Genomic DNA, 20,020 nt, shown 5'->3' on the forward strand with positions numbered 1-20,020 from the left:
GAAAAGTAATTTTTCTTCCTGCAAACGTGAATTGTAAAACATCAACTCCTTTTCCACTGCTTTTTTCAGAAGAAAAGAATTAGCAAAAGCAGGTACCTTGTTAGGAACAGATTATGCGTAGAAGGAATGTACAGAGCTTAGGGATAAAAGCCCTTGCGTCACTGAGACGCTTCAAGTTGGGTCTGGGGCAAGTGCCTCTCAGGTCATTTCAAGCTGGGGCCCATTCTCAGGACCCTCGGAGGATTAAGAAATAAAACAACACCCATTGTCCTGGGCCATTGTGGCCACACTTGGGTTAACTCGGGTTAATTGAGACTTGTGCCCCTGGGCGTCCAGAGACTTCGTGCTGCAGAACTGGAGGGTCTTGCTGTAGTTTTGTGATGTGCAGACGAGAACCAGAGCTGCAGACCAGCAGGGGCTGATCTCTCAGAGAATGAGAGACACAGACAGAGACAGAGACAGAGCGACAGAAGAGAGTTACAGAAAGACAGAGAGACACAGAGAAACAGAGACAGAGACAGAGACAGCGAGAGACAGAGACAGATAGACAAACAGAGAGAGGCAGAGAGAGCTCGCAAAAGGAAAGGTGTTCTCGGCAGTCCTGGAGTTCAACAGCTATAAAAGTCAACAGAAGTTTCCCCAAAATGTGAAATGTGGAGTTACCGCACAACCCAGAGATTCCACTCCTAGGAGAGAACCCTGAGAGAAACGAACACGTGTGTCCACACAAAGCTTGCAGGAGAACGTTCACAGCAGCTTTACTCACCAGAGCCCCGAAGTCGAGACAACCCAGATGTCGTGTCCATCAGCTGATCAAGGATCAACGACACGGGCTCCGTCCATACGATGGTGTATTGTTTGGCCATAAAAAGGAATGAACCTTGAAAACATTCTCAGGGGAAGAAACCAGCCAGGAGAGACCATCTATTGTGTGACAGCATTTCTCTAAAATGTCCAGACAGAAGGTAGATTAGTCGTTGCCCAGAGGGTGGGTGGGGGAATGGGGGTGACTGCTCATATGGGTATAAACTTTCTTTTTGGAGTGATGAAAATATTCTAAAATTAGCATGTGATGACGGTTGCATAATTCCAAGAATATACTGGAAACATTGAACGTGCACATGAAGCTAGACTATGGGATGTATAGTCGTCCCTTGGTATCTGTGGGACATCGGTTCCAGTATCCCCTTGAGTACCCAAATCCGAAGATGCTCAGGTCCCTTAGATCAAATGGCCCAGTGTATGCATCTAACCTACACGCGTCCTCCCACAGACATCCAGTCATCTCCAGGTTACTTATAATACCTAATACCATGTCGATGCTCTGTAAATAGTTGCCGGCACACGGAAAATTCAAATTTGGTTTTTGGAACTTCCTGGAATCTTTTTTTCTGAATATTTTCCATCTGAGGTTGGTTGAACCCATGGATGGGGAACCCATTGATACAGAGGGCTGACTGTAAGTTATATTATTACAAAGTTGTTAAAAACAAGAAAAAAATCAAATCAAGAGCATTTTTCTTTGAGTAAAAAAATTCTCTGCTTTCTTCAGTGCTTTCAGGCAGTAAACACACACCTGAGGTGGGTTTCCCGAAGGCGGGGCTCTGGACAGGACCTGGGCATGCTGCAGGAGGGTCCCTGCTCCCGGCAGGACCCTCAGAACTGGCCTCTTCTGCCCTTCACACAACTGAGGAGACACGCTCATTCTGCGGATAATCTGAGAGACACGTCCCTCTCCCACCGCCTTTGGCATTTTCCAGCCGGAACACGTGCACAGCCTTTGACGGGGTTCTCCATGAAATGGACAGATGCCCGGCCTCACACCGAAGGGTGACGAGGTCGCTCGTGCCCTGGAGCCGCAGTACGCAAGAGGCGACGTTCCCTAATTAGCAAGACACAGGACTAGACTCAGAACTCTGGTGCTTGGGACAAAGAACCTGCACTGTTTTTAGAGTGGATGTGGCTGAGGTCACGGGGAGCCTGTGGACCCTGACTCGGGGTTGCCAGTTGCAAAGTCGGGGAGAAGTACTTGGGTGTCACGTGGTACCACCGGGGCCCCGGGGCCCTTTCCTTGATCTCAATCCCCCTTTTGGGGGGCCTACAGCGTTTTACAGATGTTCAGTCTTGAGATGGCTTTGCAGACCTCTGTGACTCGCCCTTTGCCCTTCCCGAGAGCACCCCGGAATGCAATCTGATTCCACCGCATCGATGCCAGCACCCCCTGCTGACTGGCACTTGCGAATCGCCAAGGAGCCAAGGGAACGGGTTCCCAAGTCTGTGGGTGCAGAGCAACCTGACCGGTTGTGAGGTCTGCACCGGCGGTGGCCCGGGGGGACCCCTCAGGCCGGCGGGGACCCTCCACGTGCACGTAGGGGCCTGGGGCCGCCTCAGGGGTGAGGCTCTGGGAGCACCGGGCTGCTCAGAGGCCTTGCAGAGCTTCGGAAGTGTCCTGTGGGCCACGGCCAGAGGCTTGGCCGCGGGGGGGCAGGCCTGGAGAGTGGCCACAGGGCCTTCATTTAAGGTGGAGGAAAGGCTCCAGTTCGCTTCAGGTCCCCGGGTGTGGTTGGCGGCCCTCATGGGCGAGGGTCTTGAGGAGACCCCGCAGGAGCAGGAAAGTCTCGCGTGCTGTTTCGCCGGAGATCCCGCCGCCGGCCTCCCTCCTGCCTCTTCTTTTGCAGTTATGCTTGAAGGAGGAAGAACCCACGGGAAGCCTGGTGTGGTCCCTCCCGTGATTTGGGCCCAGAGCAGGGCGGTGTGGAGGGTAAGTGTCCGGGAGCGGGCAGGCCGGCCCCGACCCCGTCTGAGAAGGAAGAAAAGCCCCTTGCCACGGTTTTCACCGTTACATCTCAAACTCCAAACAAGGCCCGTGCCTCTGGACTGGGTGGTTGAAAAGTGATTAAAAAAAACGAGTGCACGAAGGATGAGAAGAAAATAGTACGGAAGCTGAGAAGAAGCCACACGCGTGTTGGGACCTGTTGGAAGCCACAGTGGGTTAGTCTGCGTTTCACAGTCAGGGAAGTCTCTACCCACGGATGGACTTGGTCCCCAGCCCCAAGGCAACCTGCCCCTGCTTTTCTCCTGGAATTTGGTGAGTGGGGCTCTGAGTTCTCAGTCCACACGCTCCGGGCCTGGGCTCTTATCCTTGGGACAGACGATTCAGCTGACCCAGGGTTTCTCTGTAAAGAGAGAGATGGTCAGTGACCAGTGCCTCTCTGTGTAATAAAACGTCTAGACGGCAATTAACACCCATTTCCCTAAGACTGGGACTGTGTCATCACAGGCCCTGCCACTTTCCAGGGAACCAGTCGAGGTCTGTTTCGCCCTGAATCGGTTTCTCAGCCTGACCAGGATATGCACAGACTGTGGTCGCAGCACGAGACGCACCCCTGCGCCGGGCCTCTCGTCCACCTGCCCGACTTCACCTTCATCCCTTCTGTGGGCCAGGCGGGGCGTCTGGGGACCCAGGCTGGATGGGGTGCTGGGCTGTCCGTGTCTGGCCCTTTGTGCTCAAGCTGGAACCAAGGCTGTGAACGCCTGGTGGCTGGCTTTGTGCAAGCTGACCCCCATCACCAGCTCGTCTGACACCTGCGGCCCGGCTTTGACAGGGACGACGAGCCAGTGTGGCAGGGAGTGCGGACCAGGCCCCCCGAGGCGCCGGAATGTTCCTCCCTGATGTTCTCTCCTGGTCCCACCGGGAACCTCCTCCCTGGCCTATTTCTCCACTTCCGATGCCTGCTTCCTCCGGACCGGCACCCGCCCCCGGCGGACAAAGTTCCTGTGGTCTCTGGCTCTGCTAGGAAGTGGGCTCTGCTTGTTCTTACGGCAGAAGGAAGGATGATGTTCTTGGTTCTTTCAGCAATCGAGCTCTAATAAGAGTATTTCTCAGTGATGCAGAAATCCGCGGGGTTCTACTCAAACCGGGGGATGGGATGGGGACAGGAGGAGGTGTGGTCCTTGGAAAACACACCCAGCGACGTTCACTGTTTCTCTCTGGTTGAATGTACTGCATGCGGCAAGAAAGAGGTCTCGAGAGGTCGGGAAGCACAAAGGAGGAGGAACGGGCAGAGATACCGACCTGAGGATGTGCTGTGTCTCCTCCAGGGCTTCTTATACGTGTGCATTTGTATCTTTCGTGTTTTTGTGACATTGGGAACGTGGCTCCCGCTCTAACCATTTACCATGTTGTAAGCCTTTCCCACCATTACACGCTCTCCTACAGTGTGGTTTGCCTGGAGACGCAGTGAAGGACCACGCTCCAGCAGAAGGAAGCAGCTTCTGTCAGAAGCTGGCTGACTACCCCTCAGAGCCGAGGCCCTGATAAAGTACATACGGACACACAGGGGCCTCAGAACGGACGGACGGCCCTTCTCGGAGCAGCAGAGGCCACTGCAATGTGCTGCTGAGGCTGGGGGCAATGAACCCGTTTCTCAGATGAACACACTAACCCGCATATCGGCAGGAATAGGAATCATTTGCCCCGAAGACTATGCTCCCTTTCTCACACTCCAAAGATGCCCATGCAATCGCGGGAAGCATAGTAGCAATTTGTGCATTAAATTATATGATAAAGTGTGATTTTGCAAAGCTCAATAATAAGTTACTGAAAGTGGCATATTATACGTAAAATGCAAATTTTCTTGTAATCTGAGTGATTCATCTTTCAAATACCTGGCGTCTAGCCTCACTTCTCATAATTTCCTCAGGGGTACTACATGGCTCAGGCTTTATTTAAGACGAAGCAGGACTGGATAGAATCTTCGGTCTGTGTTCGCCGTCAAGGTGGACGTGGCGGGACTCACTTGCTTTGATCTTCATTGTGAGCGTCTGAGACCTGCCCCGTGCCAGGCTCTTTTCTGCATAAGGCTGTGGCGTCTTTGACCATTTTCCCACGTGGCAGGTCTGTGAAGCGTCACCTTGGCGGGTAGAGGGAATATAAAATATTGCAGGTTGGCGCTGCAAGTCACGAGCAGAGGGGCCCATGAGAAAAAGGAGAGAAAAGGTGGGGTGAGGATGGGCAGGTGACTCAAAGCCGGGGGAGAGCTCCGCGCTTGCAGGGACGGGGGCCTGGGTGGCAGGCGGCTGAGCTGCAGACCCCGTGGACGTGGGCTGAGGCGGGGAAGCAGCACCCTCGTGCGCGTCTCTGCCGAGGCCACCTGTGACGTTTCTGGGAAATTTACACGACCGTCCGCTGTTCTGCTCTTTGCCTGGCTAACTTCCCACGGTGTATCCATCACCCACCCTGGCATCCGTGCCAGCTGCTGGGTTTGAGATGTTCTTGAGGTTATAAATAAATGCCACGGTGCCGAGGGGCAGACGAGACGGAGCCTGTCGGAGCTCGACATCGGCAACAAGTTACAATTACAGTGGAGAGGCATGCAGTGACTTCCCTCCACCCGCAGATTTAATTGTCGTGGGCTGCAGGGGTGGCGGGGGGCGGCGGAGGGGCTCCGAGGGCCCTGTGCGCTCGAGTGAGCTGACGGCGGCCACGCCAGCAGGACCGTGGTGCCCTGACACCTGGCAGCTCTGCGGGGGTGGCGTCTCTGAGTCACAAACTGGGAGCCCTCGTCCGCCCAACAGTGGGCATAGAGTGGGAACCAAGTTGAGTTTTTAAAGAGAATGAGCATTTAGTAAACCACCTGAAAGAAGCCCAACTTTTCCCAAAGGTACAGAATGTGAGTGACCCGCCTCCACGCTGATGCCCAGGTGCACGGCCTCCCAGGTGAGTGGGGACAGCCCGCTCGCCCTCCCCGACGCCAGCCCCGTTTTCATGACTCCTTTTTGGCAAGTGGGGTCACTCCTGGGCTCACTCCTGGGCTCACTCGTGGTCAAGTGGACGCAGCTCGGATAATGGCTCTCACTTTCAGGAAGTTCATGGTTCGTAAATCTCAGACTCCGGTGATGATGGGAAGGGGCCACGCTAATGACAAGGCGACCAGGAACATAGGTGAGAAGTGGATGTAATCAGGAGGCTAATAGTCATCTTGCAGCGGCAATTGGACTTTTGAATTTTACATTTCTTGCATTTATTTTTTCTATTCTTAATTACAATGGTTCCATTAATGAGAAGCGACCTTCGGGACATAGAATGGGATTCGTTTTGACTAGAGAGGATGTGTGCTCTGTGCGTGTGCGGGAACAGCGAGCTCATGGATTTCCACTGAGTGACTGGATGCAAGTGCTGTTTCCCACACGAGGGCGATGATCACTTCGTGGACGGAGCAGCAGCAGAGACCAGCACACAGCTCGGACACAGGGACCCCTGGTCTCCAGGGCTGTGTGGTTTCACACTGGCCCTCGGAGCTCTGCTTGCCATGCTACTTGCTGCTATGTGTGTCCTGAACTTGAGATGGATGTGTTGATCCCCGTCAGTCAGCGACCACCTTGCGGGCAGCCAGGAGGACCCTGCGGGGAGGTTCCCATGACAGAACAGGTGGTTTAGACGTGAGCTGCCTCCAAGGACTAGGAGGGTCCCTCGGCTCACACACACGGAAAAGGTGGGGCCTGACCGCTGAAGAGCACAGGAGCCCGACAGCACCAGGCCAGCCCTGCACCCCGAGCTCCCGACAGCTCAGCCCTGCACCCCGAGCTCCCAACAGCCCAGCCCTGCACCCCGAGCTCCTGACAGCTCAGCCTTGCACCCTGAGATCTGGACAGCTCAGCCTTGCACCCTGAGATCCGGACAGCTCAGTCCTGCACCCCGAGATCTGGACAGCTCAGCCTTGCACCCCGAGCTCCCGACAGAGCTCAGCCTTGCACCCCAAGATCCGGACAGCTCAGCCCTGCACCCTGAGATCCCGACAACTCAGCCCTGCACCCTGAGCTCCCGACAGAGCTCAGCCCTGCACCCCAAGATCCCGACATCTCAGCCCTGCAGCCTGAGCTCCCGACAGCTCAGCCCTGCACCCCGAGATCCGGACAGCTTAGCCCTGCACCCCGAGATCCGGACAGCTCAGCCCTGCACCCCGAGATCCGGACAGCTCAGCCCTGCACCCCGAGCTCCCGACAGCTCAGCCCTGCACTCTGAGGCCCTGACAGCTCAGCCCTGCATTCGAAGATCCCAGCCCAGGTACAAACAGCCAGTTACCGGTGGAGCTTGGAGAAGCCGCGGGGCAGAGGATGTGCTCCCCACGCTTTCTCGGACACACCCCTGGGGATGATCGCACTGGAGGCCGCTTCACCCAGACAGCATCGCTCCCCTCAAACGAAAGGGCCCTCCTGACTTTGTGCTGACGCTGCTTTGCCAGTTCAGGCCAGGCTGCGGTGGGCTGCCCACCCTCTCCCCGTGCCCCTGTGGCTGGCCGCCCGCCTGCCCCGCGGCTCGTGCGTCAGCAGCTGTCGTGTGCGTGAGGACACCAGGTCACTTCACCTCTAGGGACCCACACGAGGGCTCCAGACAGCTGGATTCTGCAGTTTTCTGAGCATCAGGCTTGCGCTCCGGGAGCTTTGGGGCAGGGTCCAGATCCTGGAACCAAGCCCCCAAAGCACCACACATTTCCTCTTCCCAGAAATCAAAAAAAATCCCACGAGATTGTGTCTATTATCTGATTACCCTGAGCTGTTAGGTCATAGATGGTTATTAGGTTCTTTCTGAAATAGTCACAAAAGAGAAGAAATAAGATTATATGGCCCTTAAAAAAAAGGCAGTATATCGTGTTACAGTGAAAAAGAGAAAGATGAGGGGCCGGAGAAGCAGGAAGAAGCCCACAGGAGGGGGCAGTGAGGGAGGCGCCTTGGCGGAGGCCACAGGGAGGGGACGCGGAAACGGCAGCTGTTCGTGTGTCCAAATCTGAATTGTTCAAGTGTCGCCCTAGGAAGGTGGGGAAGCAAGTGCTCCGACCGCAGCCACGGGCCAGGCCTGTCACGCGGGCCGAGGCCTGGCCCCCGGCTGCCTGGAGCTGAGGGTGTGTGGGGCAGCGTCGGGGCTAGAGGGGAGGGGCCTGAGGCCGGGCCGTGGCACCTCTGGTGCAGATGAGCAAATTCTCATATATTTAAAAATTAAAAAAAATGGCGCGTCTTGGATTTTGACGGCTGTACCTGCATTCCAACCGATCAGTTCAGTTGAAACAGAAATGACCTCTATTTTCTCCCGTGCAGAATTCATCCCTGGGGGTGTCTGCACACCATCCCCTGAGCCTGTGCGGTGTCTGAGGGGGTCCCTTGGCGGGGCCCGCGCTCATGAGCCCGAGGTCCTGAAGGAGCCTCCGGTCAGGAACAGGCCCTGGCCCGCGTCGGCCGGGCTGCGCTCATGCCACTGACCTTTTATGGCACTGTGATGCAGATGTTCCGCGGGGCAGGGCGCCGGTGTCCCGGACGTCCCTCTGACTCCGCAGACCCTCCTGCAAGGCCCTCTGGATCCTTACCAGACCCAGGGGTGGGCCTGGCTGGGGAGTGGAACCTGGGACCTTGATGTCCCCCGAGGCACCGGCCAGGCCCTTCTCGTTAGCTTCTGCTTTGCCGGGGACGGCACCTTCCGCTTCCAGGACGAGGTTCTGTGGAGGATGGTGGGACTGGGCTACGTCCAGGGGACAAGCCTGTGATGGCCGGCCCCTCTGGAGATGCCTGCCCTCCTGCACCTTCCTTATGGCCCAAGTGTGGGGCAGAGCTGGTGCCCCGCTGGCGGCCTTCCAGGCCCCGCCCCCCCAGTGTCCCCCCCAGCTGGCCCGCCCGCCCTGCATAGAGCTCCACGTGACACCCAGGGTCCTTGTCCTCGGGTCGTCGTGAAAGGAGGCTTCTGGCTTTGGGTTTTCAAAGGTGCAGGACCCGAGGAGTGATGCTGGTCACCTGCGTTTCCAGGCAGAGGTCCTGCTGGGGTTTCACGAGATTGATCTCGCACCTGCGCCTCAGGTGACAGCAAACCTCAGTGCCAGCTTCTGCGTTGCCTGTCCCTGGCCACCTGGTGAGCGCCCCCTCCAGGTCCTCTGCCCACAGACGACAGGGAAGGCCGCAAACGCCCAGGAAAAAGCACAGACAGTGAGCATTACGGGAGCGGGCGGCAGGTCTCGTGGAGGGAGGTCGCTGGGCGTGGCCCTGGCCCGGCTGCGGTGTGGCCCTCGGGCAGCGGCCTGGGAAGTGTTTTGGAAGCGCGAGCAGCGTGGGTCTGCGTGGTGGAGGGAAGAGCCTGGGCAGGCCTGGGCAGGCTGTGTGGGCCGTGTAGACGCCGCTGCAGCGCTCTGCCCCTTCTCGTCCAACTTGACCTAAAGGACACGGCCAGCAGGAGCCCCTCCTTTTTCTGTAAAATCAGAAGAAGCACATCTTTGGGGAGCAACACCCGCATTTTCCTAGAGACTTCAGGGCTGGTTCTCAGCCGAATGCACACAACAGCCCTCATTTCATTAGCGATGTGATGAGGATTTTTCTCTTTTTCATTAAATTTGAATTTCAATTGCAAACTGATGTTCCCGACAAACACTTTGTCATTTAGCTACGATACTACAACTTATGCCTTCATCAGACGCACCTGAAGCAGAATGTGCAGCCTGCGAGAGCAGCTGCCCCCGACTCGGGCTCCCGCTTTCATCCACTGGCTGTCTTTGGGCTTCGGAAAGTTCAGTCTTTTCCAGTGAACTCATGTCATGGTAAGCTAAGTTCATTTATTACCCTTGCGCTTATATTTTAGGATTGCAAAATGAACGTGCTATGGAGTACAGACACACACAGACACACAGAGACACACACACACCCCTTTCTGCACACGTCAGCGTACATTTACTGTGCGTAGCAATTGTTATTTGACCCTTGATGATGCTGCTTCTGTTCAGCCTTCGGGATTTGACTTTTTCTACGGTTTTGGTGTCTATTTAAAGAGCGTTGTCCTAACACTGAATTTATCATATCCTTTTCTCCCAAGCTTTCCTCTTAAAGAAAAAGAAATACTGTTTATTGAATGACAATAGGATTAACCACATAATCATCACAGTGTCTTAAAATTGCTATTGTAGGACTTGGATTTTATTCCAGCATACAATATCTTAACCATCTCTCTCTTTTAGGATGATAGTAGTCAAATACAACGTACCACCACTTGGCGGAACTAATTTGAAGATTTGAGTTAATGGCCTGTGTTTGGACACAGAGACAGGTCCCTGGTTTCTGTTCCCATGTCCCCAGTGTTACCCTGCCATTGACAGGGTAGAGGACACGCACGCCTGCCTCTGTGGGGGGCCCTGAGGGCCCCTCCCAAGTGGGGCTCTGCTCTCCTGCCCGTAAGGTGTCGGGCACACAGTTGGTGCCCAGTGGGGTATGTGGGCTGAGCGGACGGAGGACAGACCATAGAAGGGGGGGGACCAGCATGGGGGGTCCTGGAGCCACAGAGATGAGGCCTCTTTCCAGGGACACAGCCATGTGAGGACAGAGGGGACTGGAGACGGCAGCTTGACCTTGAGGTGCAGCCTGGATGTGAGGAGGGGCCGTGGTGAAATGAGGGGGGATGGCTGGCGTGCTTGCAGCCCCGCAGTGCACCCTGGAGCCTCGAGGTAAGGGAAGGAAGCTTCTGGAATGTCCCCTGCGTGACAGCAGCCCGGGGAAACCCACTCACCTCTGTGGGTCGGGACGCTCTGGATTAGTCTGCACGTGAGCTCCCAGTGGATGGAGGTTCTGGACACAGACACTTAGGCCAGTAGATCACTTACGAGCCTAGCACAGCAATTAAGTGAACCGACCTAGGAGCCAGACTTCTGGCTTCAAGTGCTGGCTTTGCCACGAGATACATGGCCCCGGGCAGATGGCTTAACCTCCGTGCCTCAGTTTCCCCACGTGTAAAGGGGCACAGCACAGGGCCCACTGCACAGGCCCCTGTGAGGTCTGTGGGGTTCCTATTCTTGGAATCTAGGACAGTGCCAGACACACCGAGAGCAGTGGCCTTGGCCCCTGGTTTTATTCTAGAAGGTGCGTCTGCTGCAATGGCTGGGGTCACGGGATGATAAGTACCAAGGGCTGCTCCGCCCTGGTGACCCCAAGAGGGGACATCAGAGTCGAGAACACGCAGTCCCCGTTCCATCCGTTTCCCAATCCTCACGCACATGTGACTCCAAGACGGAAAGTCACGGGAAAACCTCTGAATAAAACCTGGGGACTCATCTTGGATGTGACTCGGTCCCTGGGAAGGGGCTCAGGCTCTGCCCGAGCACTGCTGGAGGCCGGGCCAGGCCGGGGCTGGAGGGATCTGCGGAGGAATTTGCCAGGTCTCTCGATCAAGGTTTCAGGGTTTGACCCACCACCGGTTGGCCAAACATTTCTTTTTTCTCTTGGAAGATCAAGTTGTAGTTTTTCTCATCTGTGGTTACATTTCTAAGTAACTTAGAACTAGCTAGTACGTAGAAACGACACAAAAGCATCATTTATTTCCTGAATTAATTTCTTCTGTTGCCCTCAATGCACAGGCATTGGAGGATTTAACTGCCCGAGTCACCCCTCCTGGGGTGTCTGCTGTGGCCCTGGCCGTGTGCTGTCCCGTCCTCCCGCTGGTGGGGTTCCTGTTGGTGGAACTATTTAGAGTAACCGGGCTTCACGCTTCTTCCTGGAACCCTGGCTCTGCAGCCGGAACAGAAACACAGTCCGAAGCACCAGGCAGCTGGCGTCAAGCAGAAAACCCTCCACAGAATCTGACTCAACGTGGCTGCAGCTGGGTGTTGATTTTCAGTCCAGGAAACTAACAAACTTTGGAAATGATAGACTCCATTCAAAATTCTTTTGTGTTGTTGCAGTGCGCAGCCCTGGCTGTTCTGAAGCATCTTAGGGGCGCCTGTCCTCGCAGGGAACACACCTCCGTCTCACGGGGCTCTGTTAGCATTGAACTAGCGTCTTGGAGCTGAGCGTGGTTGGAGGGTACGCCCCCTCTTCTCAGTCATCCTCGCGTGGAGGACGTGGCGTCAGGTGATCAGAGAGCATGATTCCAAGTTCAGAAATTTGTTGGGATGTCAGGCTGCTGAGTGATCCTGGAGAAGACGTTTAACCTCGCCCAGCCTCAGTTTCTTTATTTTTAAAAGGGGCTAATAATATAAAGATTAGGAAGCTGAGTGAGTGTCCCAAAGGGTCCTGGGTACAGTGTGACTCGGGCCCTTCGGTTATGACGGACATCGAGAAACGATGCTGTTACTGCCTGAACAAAGCCCCCTGCTCGTGTGCCTCTCCAAACCCTCTGCGGCCGCAGAAGGGAAGCCTGGCTGGTGTTAGTTAGCGTTTAAATCTGTGTTGTTCAGACGGACTCTGCCCCTCGTGTATCCTCCTGGGAGCTACTGATGGCATCAAGCCTTCGGAGCAACTTACGTGTTTGGTGAGGCGAAGTTTAGATGTATTTACGTTCTCTACTCGATCAAGGCTGCTCATCTGACCCATTTGGGCAGCTCGATATTAAAAGAAGAACGAGTAATCTTTATGGGAATCATCCCCTGTAGAAAGATGAAGTCAATATTGTGGAATGCTTGGCGGGAAACATTAACAAACCATCGGCTCTGAGACGCGAGACTCGGGGGGAAGGAATAAAAAGGAGGCCCTGGATCGTCATTGCAGCCTCGCCTAATTCTCAAGCCGGGCCAGCCAGGCCACCCGTGAGCCCATTAGGAAAACAGCTGCCCTGAGAGAGAAGCAGGGGCCGCGGTGTCTATTTATTAAATCTGGGGAGAGGCTCCATCCATCACAGCAATAGGTTTTAAGTGTTTGCTGGGCCAGGGAGAGCCCCGCAAGCACTCTTTGAAGTGTCTTTACGAAGGTAAACATCTGAGGAGTATAAATAGCTGACTCTTCCCGCCAGTGAGTAACCGTGTCAGAGGGGCCGGTGCAGGGGCCGGAGGACATCTGAAAAGGAAAGGCAATAAAGCAGCCCTTGGAACAGCAATTTGCACATTTACTGCTCTTTGATATGTTAACTAGATTTTTAAAAAATGGAATTCTTGTCTTTCGAGGTCCTGGGGCAGTGATTGCCTCAGTGAGGACCTGCCGGGCAGTAGGGGCCATGCAGCTTCTCGTTAACATGGCGACTCGGACGACCTCTTGGACGGGACGTAGTGACCGGTGGTGCCGTCCCCTCCAGGAGCCGTCGAGGGGGCCGAGCAGGGGCCTCTTCCGTCACCGTCACAAGGCTGCGTGAATCTTGGGAGTTTCTTGTAAACAGGACACGTCCATTCTGAAAATCAGCAATGCTCTAGAGGACAAAAATTTCAAAACTTCATGTCATCCATACCATCTTAAGACCCAATAGCTCTGGATATTTCAGTTTAGTGCTTTTTAACCTCCAGGAGGTTGACCGATTGTGTTAAAATACGTTACCATAATGGGACACATGGTATTGTGTGTTATTTGACAGGATCTATGACAAAATCAACATCAGGCCATGCAACTCAGTGGGAAAGCCAAGTCTTCCAAAATTCAATTAGTTGGATGAGTAATAACTTTCTTCTTCACGTGTATTTAGTTGCTAAAATTTGAGCCATATCTTTGACTTCGAAAACTTACTAGCTGTCCAATGACAGATGAAAGAAGACTTTGATTTCCAAAGTATGCCATTCCAGCTGGCGGTGATCTCCCTGGGCTCCGGGGGGGAGCAGGGTGGTGGGGAGACGGTAGGGTGACGGGAACCGTGACGATGCTACCGTGTGAGGATAGAGAGTCCACGCGGAGGTCGGTTATAGCGGCAACAGGAGCTCAACCAGCCGAGGGGGCAGCAAACACGCCGTCCAGAGGCCGAAAGAGCAGCCTCCGCTCTTGGCCTTGCCCCTTGGCTGGTCCTGGAAATGTGGGCAAATCACCTACGATCCCGTCCTTAAATAACCGCCACCCAGCACCTGCAGTGGGTTCTGGCCTCGCTGGCGACGCCGGTCATCTCTTCCATCCCCAAACCTCCGAGGCGGGAGCTTGTGCAATGACCTCAGCCCACTTCCACCGAGCAGGCCGAGGTCGGGCCGCCTGTCTGTGAGCGCTGGGAGGCCAGCAGATCCAGGACTGTGTGGGACCCCCGGCTCAGGCAGGCAGCCGACCCCACGGGGAGAGGCCCCCCCCGAGCCAACGTGCCGGAACATCCTCAGGAGCGCGAAGGACGGGGGCGGGGGGCGCTGGAGCCCCCGGGGGCTCTCCTCACACAACCCCAACCCTGGGCACCGTCCCAGAGCAGTGACTCCCCAGGAAAACTTCCCAGGTCACCCCGGCCCGTGATTTTCAAACTACTGGGCTCATGACCCAGTGGTGCAGGCAACCAGCATTTACATAGAAACAAAATAAAAAGCAACGGACGAGGATGAAACAGGTGTCGGAGCACCGGGTTCTTCAGAAAGCTTCTGCTTTTTTGTACATTGAGTGTCACCTGCAGGGACCAGGTTGGACCTCGGCCGTTCCTGCGACCCTGCCGTTCAGTGTCACTGTGGCGCTTTGTCACGATGCGACTCTCTGGGTGCTGCTACTTCACCAAGCCCCTTTCCTGCAGGGCTTGCTGGCCGTGCATAACATGCCCGTCCCACAGGAGAACCTCAGCCAGTGTTCCCACGTGGAGGAGGAAGTGGGTTGAGTGGACGTGAGCCCGGGCAGGAGCGCAGACCTCGCCGTGTCCTTGGCTGGACGGGGCCCACGCTCGCCGGCCCATCTGAAGCACTAAAGGGACTGTGATATCCAGGCCACCTGGGCCGGCCAAGACCCCAGCCCCTTGGAAGGTGAGGGGCAGGGCTGGTGAGTGAGCGACCAGTGCTTCCCAGCAGGGGCTCTGGGTTCCAACAGCCTGGAGTCCCGGGCCGTCCCGCAGGATTCGTCCACACCCTGGGCTCGGAGTCCAGCAGAGGCCCCTCCAGTGGCCATGCCCCCCCGCCCCCCAGCTCAGGCCAGGACCCTTACTGCTGCATGTCTGGTGCGTGGGCCTTGCCCTGTCCCTCACTGATCGTCCCCAGAAAAGCTGTGTGTAAATCGAATTTAAACAAACCGCGCTTTGCATCTCGTATTTACTAGGGGACGCACTTTTCTCTCCCTTGAGAGAAATTTGAGGTAATGTCGTTTTAAAGAATAGAATCTTATTGCAGTGTAAATTGTTACTCTTGTATTTGTTTCCTTTCGTAGTTTTTCTGTGTAATATCGGATGCATATTTCAGAAGGTGTGCGGTAAATATTTTAAGTTCTCTCTCTCTCTGTACATGTTGTAAACATTTTTCACTGATAGACGTTAAGTCTCTGAGCAACAGATCGGCAGATCCCGCCCTCCTCCTTCCTTCCTTTTTCACTCTTTCCTCTTTTAATCTTATCCTGACCTTAATCTTCTGAATGTCTAGCTGGCGGCGTTCCACGGAGAACTGTAATGAATGCAGCTGAATTAACGCCTGACTCGAGCCATCACCCGGCCTCCTGGTTTCCAGGACCTGCCGTACGCCCCAACGTGGAGCAGAGGGCCTGGCTAATCCACACCCTGACTCTTCGTGACCATTTGCGGAGACCACCATGTGTCTTGGCCTTGGAAAGAGAAGAATAAATAAGGTACATCCCTAGTCTCAAGGAGTGGATGTTTAAAAGAGAGAGGGAAGCAGAAAGTTGCAGAAAAGCCTGGCCCACCCAGCACTAAAGATGATTGACGGGTGCAGAAAGCACAGGTGAAACCCTGGCTGGGGTTTCGGGGGCCCGGAGGGGTAGAGACCCGCCCTGGGTCTCCAGCGGGTACCAGCTGGCCTGTGTCCCAGGATTAGAAGCGGCTGTGACAGTTGAGGCAGCTTCGCAGAGACACGGGTGTGAGGTGCCTGGGGCTCCATGCGGTTCAGGATCGGGGGGGAAGGGGGAACGGGGGAGGGTACTGTGCAAACCCGCAGGGTCAGGTTTAGAAGGGGAGTCCGTGTGCCAGCGGGTTCTGGACAGGAGAACACCGGCTCTTCATCTTCCCGAGTATCTGTGGCTCCAAATCCCCTTCTGATCCTGAAATTTGCCTGGGTTTCTCACGAGGTCAGTGAAACAGGACTCAGGTCCGTTCTAGAGTTTTCCTTGGGACGAGTCCTCAGGTTTCTGTTTACCCGAGTCGGGGAGCAGATGGGAACAGGACTTGCCAGTATCTGTGAGCACGTCTCTGGATAACCGTGTGGGGCTGGAGGAGCTCCCCAGGTCTCGGTCTCAAATTCTGTCCTGTCTGCGTGGATGATCTGAGGCTGCTGTCGTGCTGGGCCCAGGAAACTCTGATTTTATCGCATGGCCAAAGTGACATTTTCCCAGCAGACACCTCCAGGAAAGAAGAAGATCTGGGCAGGGGGTATTTGATGGCGCTATCTTGGTTCTCATTCACCTCGTCTGTAAGATGAGGCTGCCGGAGCGGCAGGTCCCCAGGGGCTGCGCTCACCTGTAGCCCTGCGATCATATCGGGTGTGCGTCTGGTGCATTTCTGTGCACGCGAATCTTTGGCAAATTCTTTGATGGATAGAATTCTGAGACGATTCTCCAGGTAAAGTATTTTTGTGCATACTAGGCGTGTCAGGGAGCAGAACCAGACTGATATGAGCTCTCCGAGATCTTAGGGCTCTGACGGACCGCTCGCCTTCCCCGGGGGATGGGTGTGAGTCACAGACGCCGCGGGCGACGCTGGAAGGGGCCGCTGTGGTCTGAGCCTGCCAAGGGGAGATTGGCTCCCGGTTCCCTGCCCATCTCTGGGTCACGGGGCTTTCGTCCACGAAGCAGCCACAGTCACTCCAGGCCCTGCGACACGGTGCGAGGCGTGGGAAAAGTGCGAGGACCCTCCGGCGCCGTGCCAGCGCAGGGCGCGCTTTAGGAGTGGCCTGTGCGGTAATAATAACAACGCAGAGGGGTTAAACGCAGCCCCGAGCGGTGCTGCCTGGTCCCCGCCCCACCTGCAAGGGTTCAAATGTGCACAGAACATTTCTCAGATCAGCGCCATCCCTCGGCTGTTTTAAGACAGCTGACTCGCCTCTGACAGATGAATGTGTGTGTGTGCATGCATGTGTGCATGCATGTGTGTGAATGTGCATGTGTGTATGGGCATGTATGTGAATGTGTGAGCGTGTGTATGTGCATGTGTGTTTGTGTGTATGGGCATGTATGTGTGTGTATGTGCGTGTGTGTTTGTATATGTGTGTGCATGTGTGTATGTGTGTATGGACATGCATGTGAATGTGTGCATGTGTGTGCGTGTATGCATGCATGTGTACATACATGTAGGTGAGCGTGTGCATGTGTGCGTCTGCGCGCATGTGTGTTTGCGTGTGCATACGTGAATGTGTGCATGCACACGTGCATGTGCGTGTGTTTGCGTGTACATGTGTGTCTGCATGTGCACGTGTGCGTGCACGTGCATGTATGCATGTGTTTGTGTGTGCACGCACATGCGCATGTGTATATGCATTCATGTGCATTGCGTGTGTTTACGTGTGTGCATGTGTGTACGTGCATGTATGTGAACGTGTGTGTACGTGCATGTGTGTGAATATATGAGTGTGTACGTGCCATTGGGCGGGGTTGATTCTACTGCATATTATCTGGCGTTGTGTCATATCCATTACCAAAATACTGTTATCTCAGAGGTAAGAATTTAAATAACTGAGGGTGACATCTCACAAAGACAACAGCTCCTGCAGCAGGCAGGCGGTGCCGCAGGTCCTGGGAGCTGTCGTGATGCTCTGGGGGGCGCCGTGCACATCCTGACCTACCGTTTGTAGAGCAGTGCAGGACCCTGGCCAACGTGACAGTGATGCTGTTATGGCTACTGCCTGCTGGAGTGATTTGGAGGGAGTTGGTCTTCCCACAATGACCATTTTTCATGCCCACATTCTCAGGCTGGAAAATACTGGGGACGGCAGAAAACACTTGGAGCTGAGACAAACCACTTTAAATCCTGGCACCGTGCTGAGCCTTCTGGGTGGATCCTTCCAGAGGCTCAATTCTTTAAATAGCCTTTCCATTGGAGTTTGCAGATTTGAGAAATGGCCAGTGGAGTTTTTTTTTTTTTTTTAAAGTTCAAGTCTTCCTTGCCCTGAATGAATCAGATGACTCTCTAGGGAAGGATGGGGCGAAACCAACAAGGTCCTTGTTCGACAGAGGAAGGGTCTGGTGTAAACGGCTAAAAGGAAACCCACCTTAGCTGGAATTCCTCATTGTGGACCCCAGCTTTGTCCTCATTACTGAAGATAAGACACCCTCATTTTTGCCTTGTGAAACTAAAGAATCAAGTGGGCGGTCAAATTAAGAAGAGGCCGTGCATCCACCTGTGTGACTGCCGGGGACCCATGCGGGGACCTGCATGTCGGTTTGCAAAAACAAATTTAATCGCCAATTATGGGATTATAAAACACCTGAAAATCCTGGGCCTAGAAGTTAGCTGAGCAACGTTGACCTGGGGTTTTAGTGAATTTTAAGGCTGTAATGAAATACAGGCAAAGGGGAAGTATTAGTTTGAGTTTGCTTGAGCTTGCTTTGAAATTGGATGTGGACTGCAGGTTCTCTCTGTGTGTATGTATATATAATGGACACAATAGGTAATGTTATGTATATACGATGTATGTTAAGTGATGATTATGAGTCCAGTGCAGACAGTTTGCAGTGCTTTTTGCTGCTCTTTGCGTCTGTTGGGAAGGAGAGCTGGGTGACGGTGCTCAGGGCTGCACAGCCAGGGTCCAGGGCCCCGGGGCGCCTTATTTAGCACGTACCGTGGATCCACGCCCGCGGAGCTCATGGCCGGCATCACTGCAACTCGCCCTGAGGGAGGCTCATCTAACACACGTGTTCTCAGCAGGAGGGACGTCACGGCCTTCCTGTGCTCAGAACACCCACCAGCATCACACACGGGACACTTGTAAGCAGTGAAATCATCAAGAAGAAGCTTGAAAATTTGAGAAACGTGGCCCTGAATGGACCCTGAAGAGGACGTGTGTTTCCCATGTAAGAGCTGGTGCAGGAGGCAGGCATCACCTGTTCGCTGTCAGCTGGGACGGGCACCCCGGCGTCTCTGTGCGTCTGCGAAGGACCGCGAGGCCCTGAGCGTTGATTTGAGGTGACGGCATGTTTTAGGGCGTGAGTGAATTGCAAATACGGAATCCATGATCCAAGAGGATGGGCTGTGTCTGATGTCTAGGAAGCTCCTGCGAAGGAGGAGAAGTCAAATATTTCTGTCTTCTAGGGAAAACCAAAGCACGTGTCTTGGCGAAGCTGGAGTGAGGATGAGAGCGCGGCCACGGCCACTGAAGGCGCATGGCCTGCGTGTGAGCTCATCAGCAGTCTGGTGACACCAGAGCCTTCGTGTCTGTCTCCGCACCTTCCTGGCGATGCCGCTTGCTCCTTCTGTCCTGGCTGCTATGGCGGGACGTGGGATGCGTAGAAGCAGAAACACTTATTTCTGACCTTCCCCAATCTTGCCGGGCATTTACAGTGTTCTTTTTCGTTGCGCTGGCTTGTTAAAATCATCCGTGCCCCCTGGATCCTTTCTTAACTCCGCATTTCCTCAACTCCGAACATTCGGTGTGATTGTCAGTATTTTGCAGGAAGGAACAGGAAAGAAAAACATAGCTGCTCAGGTCTGTGGGCTCCACTGATGGCATGTATTTGTTTAGATGTAAGTTCCAGAGGCAGGTGTAGAGGACAGTGGGCTTACTTCTAGTTGACTTATGTCCTTGTTAATGACACAATGGATTTTCCTGTTAGTTTGTTATTATTTTTTAATTATTGGCATTAGCATTAATCTCCCAGAAAATGAATATAAAATAGGAGAAACACCCTGGCCTCATTGGCAGTATATTATTTTTCGAGGATCTAGCTCTGTGGCGTTGAATGGAACCATTTCCTCTTCGCCCACGTTCAATCAGGGCTTGTCTTCTGTATCCCTGGGCAGTTGCATAACTCTAATATTGACCTTAACCGAAATCCTTTGTTTTCTACCCTAACAGCCTGAAGCATTAAAAAATGCGTGTTTACTTAATTTGTCCTGGCATGCGGTGTAATTACAAGCAGTTTGTTTTCTCTGTTGTAAAATATGGTCTGGAGCAGGAATAAAGTAATGTGGAAAATTAACATCATGATGTACTGTATCATGGAGTAACACTGAAAATGCCTGCCAGCGCTCGTCCTG

The 20,020-nt window shown here is 54.2% G+C and overlaps 1 long non-coding RNA gene across 2 annotated transcripts in view; it reads left to right on the forward strand.

Annotated features, from left to right (window-relative positions):
- LOC117196671 (uncharacterized) overlaps positions 1–20,020 on the forward strand; it is a 198,946-nt gene that overhangs the window by 45,102 nt on the left and 133,824 nt on the right. For both annotated transcript variants that reach the window (XR_007471912.1, XR_004476955.2), the window contains exon 2: positions 15,243–15,444. This is a non-coding gene — a long non-coding RNA (uncharacterized LOC117196671). The remainder of the gene's footprint in view (positions 1–15,242; positions 15,445–20,020) is intronic.

This window comes from Orcinus orca, chromosome 15 (assembly GCF_937001465.1).
Source record: "Orcinus orca chromosome 15, mOrcOrc1.1, whole genome shotgun sequence".
Classification (NCBI taxonomy): Eukaryota; Metazoa; Chordata; class Mammalia; order Artiodactyla; family Delphinidae; genus Orcinus; species Orcinus orca.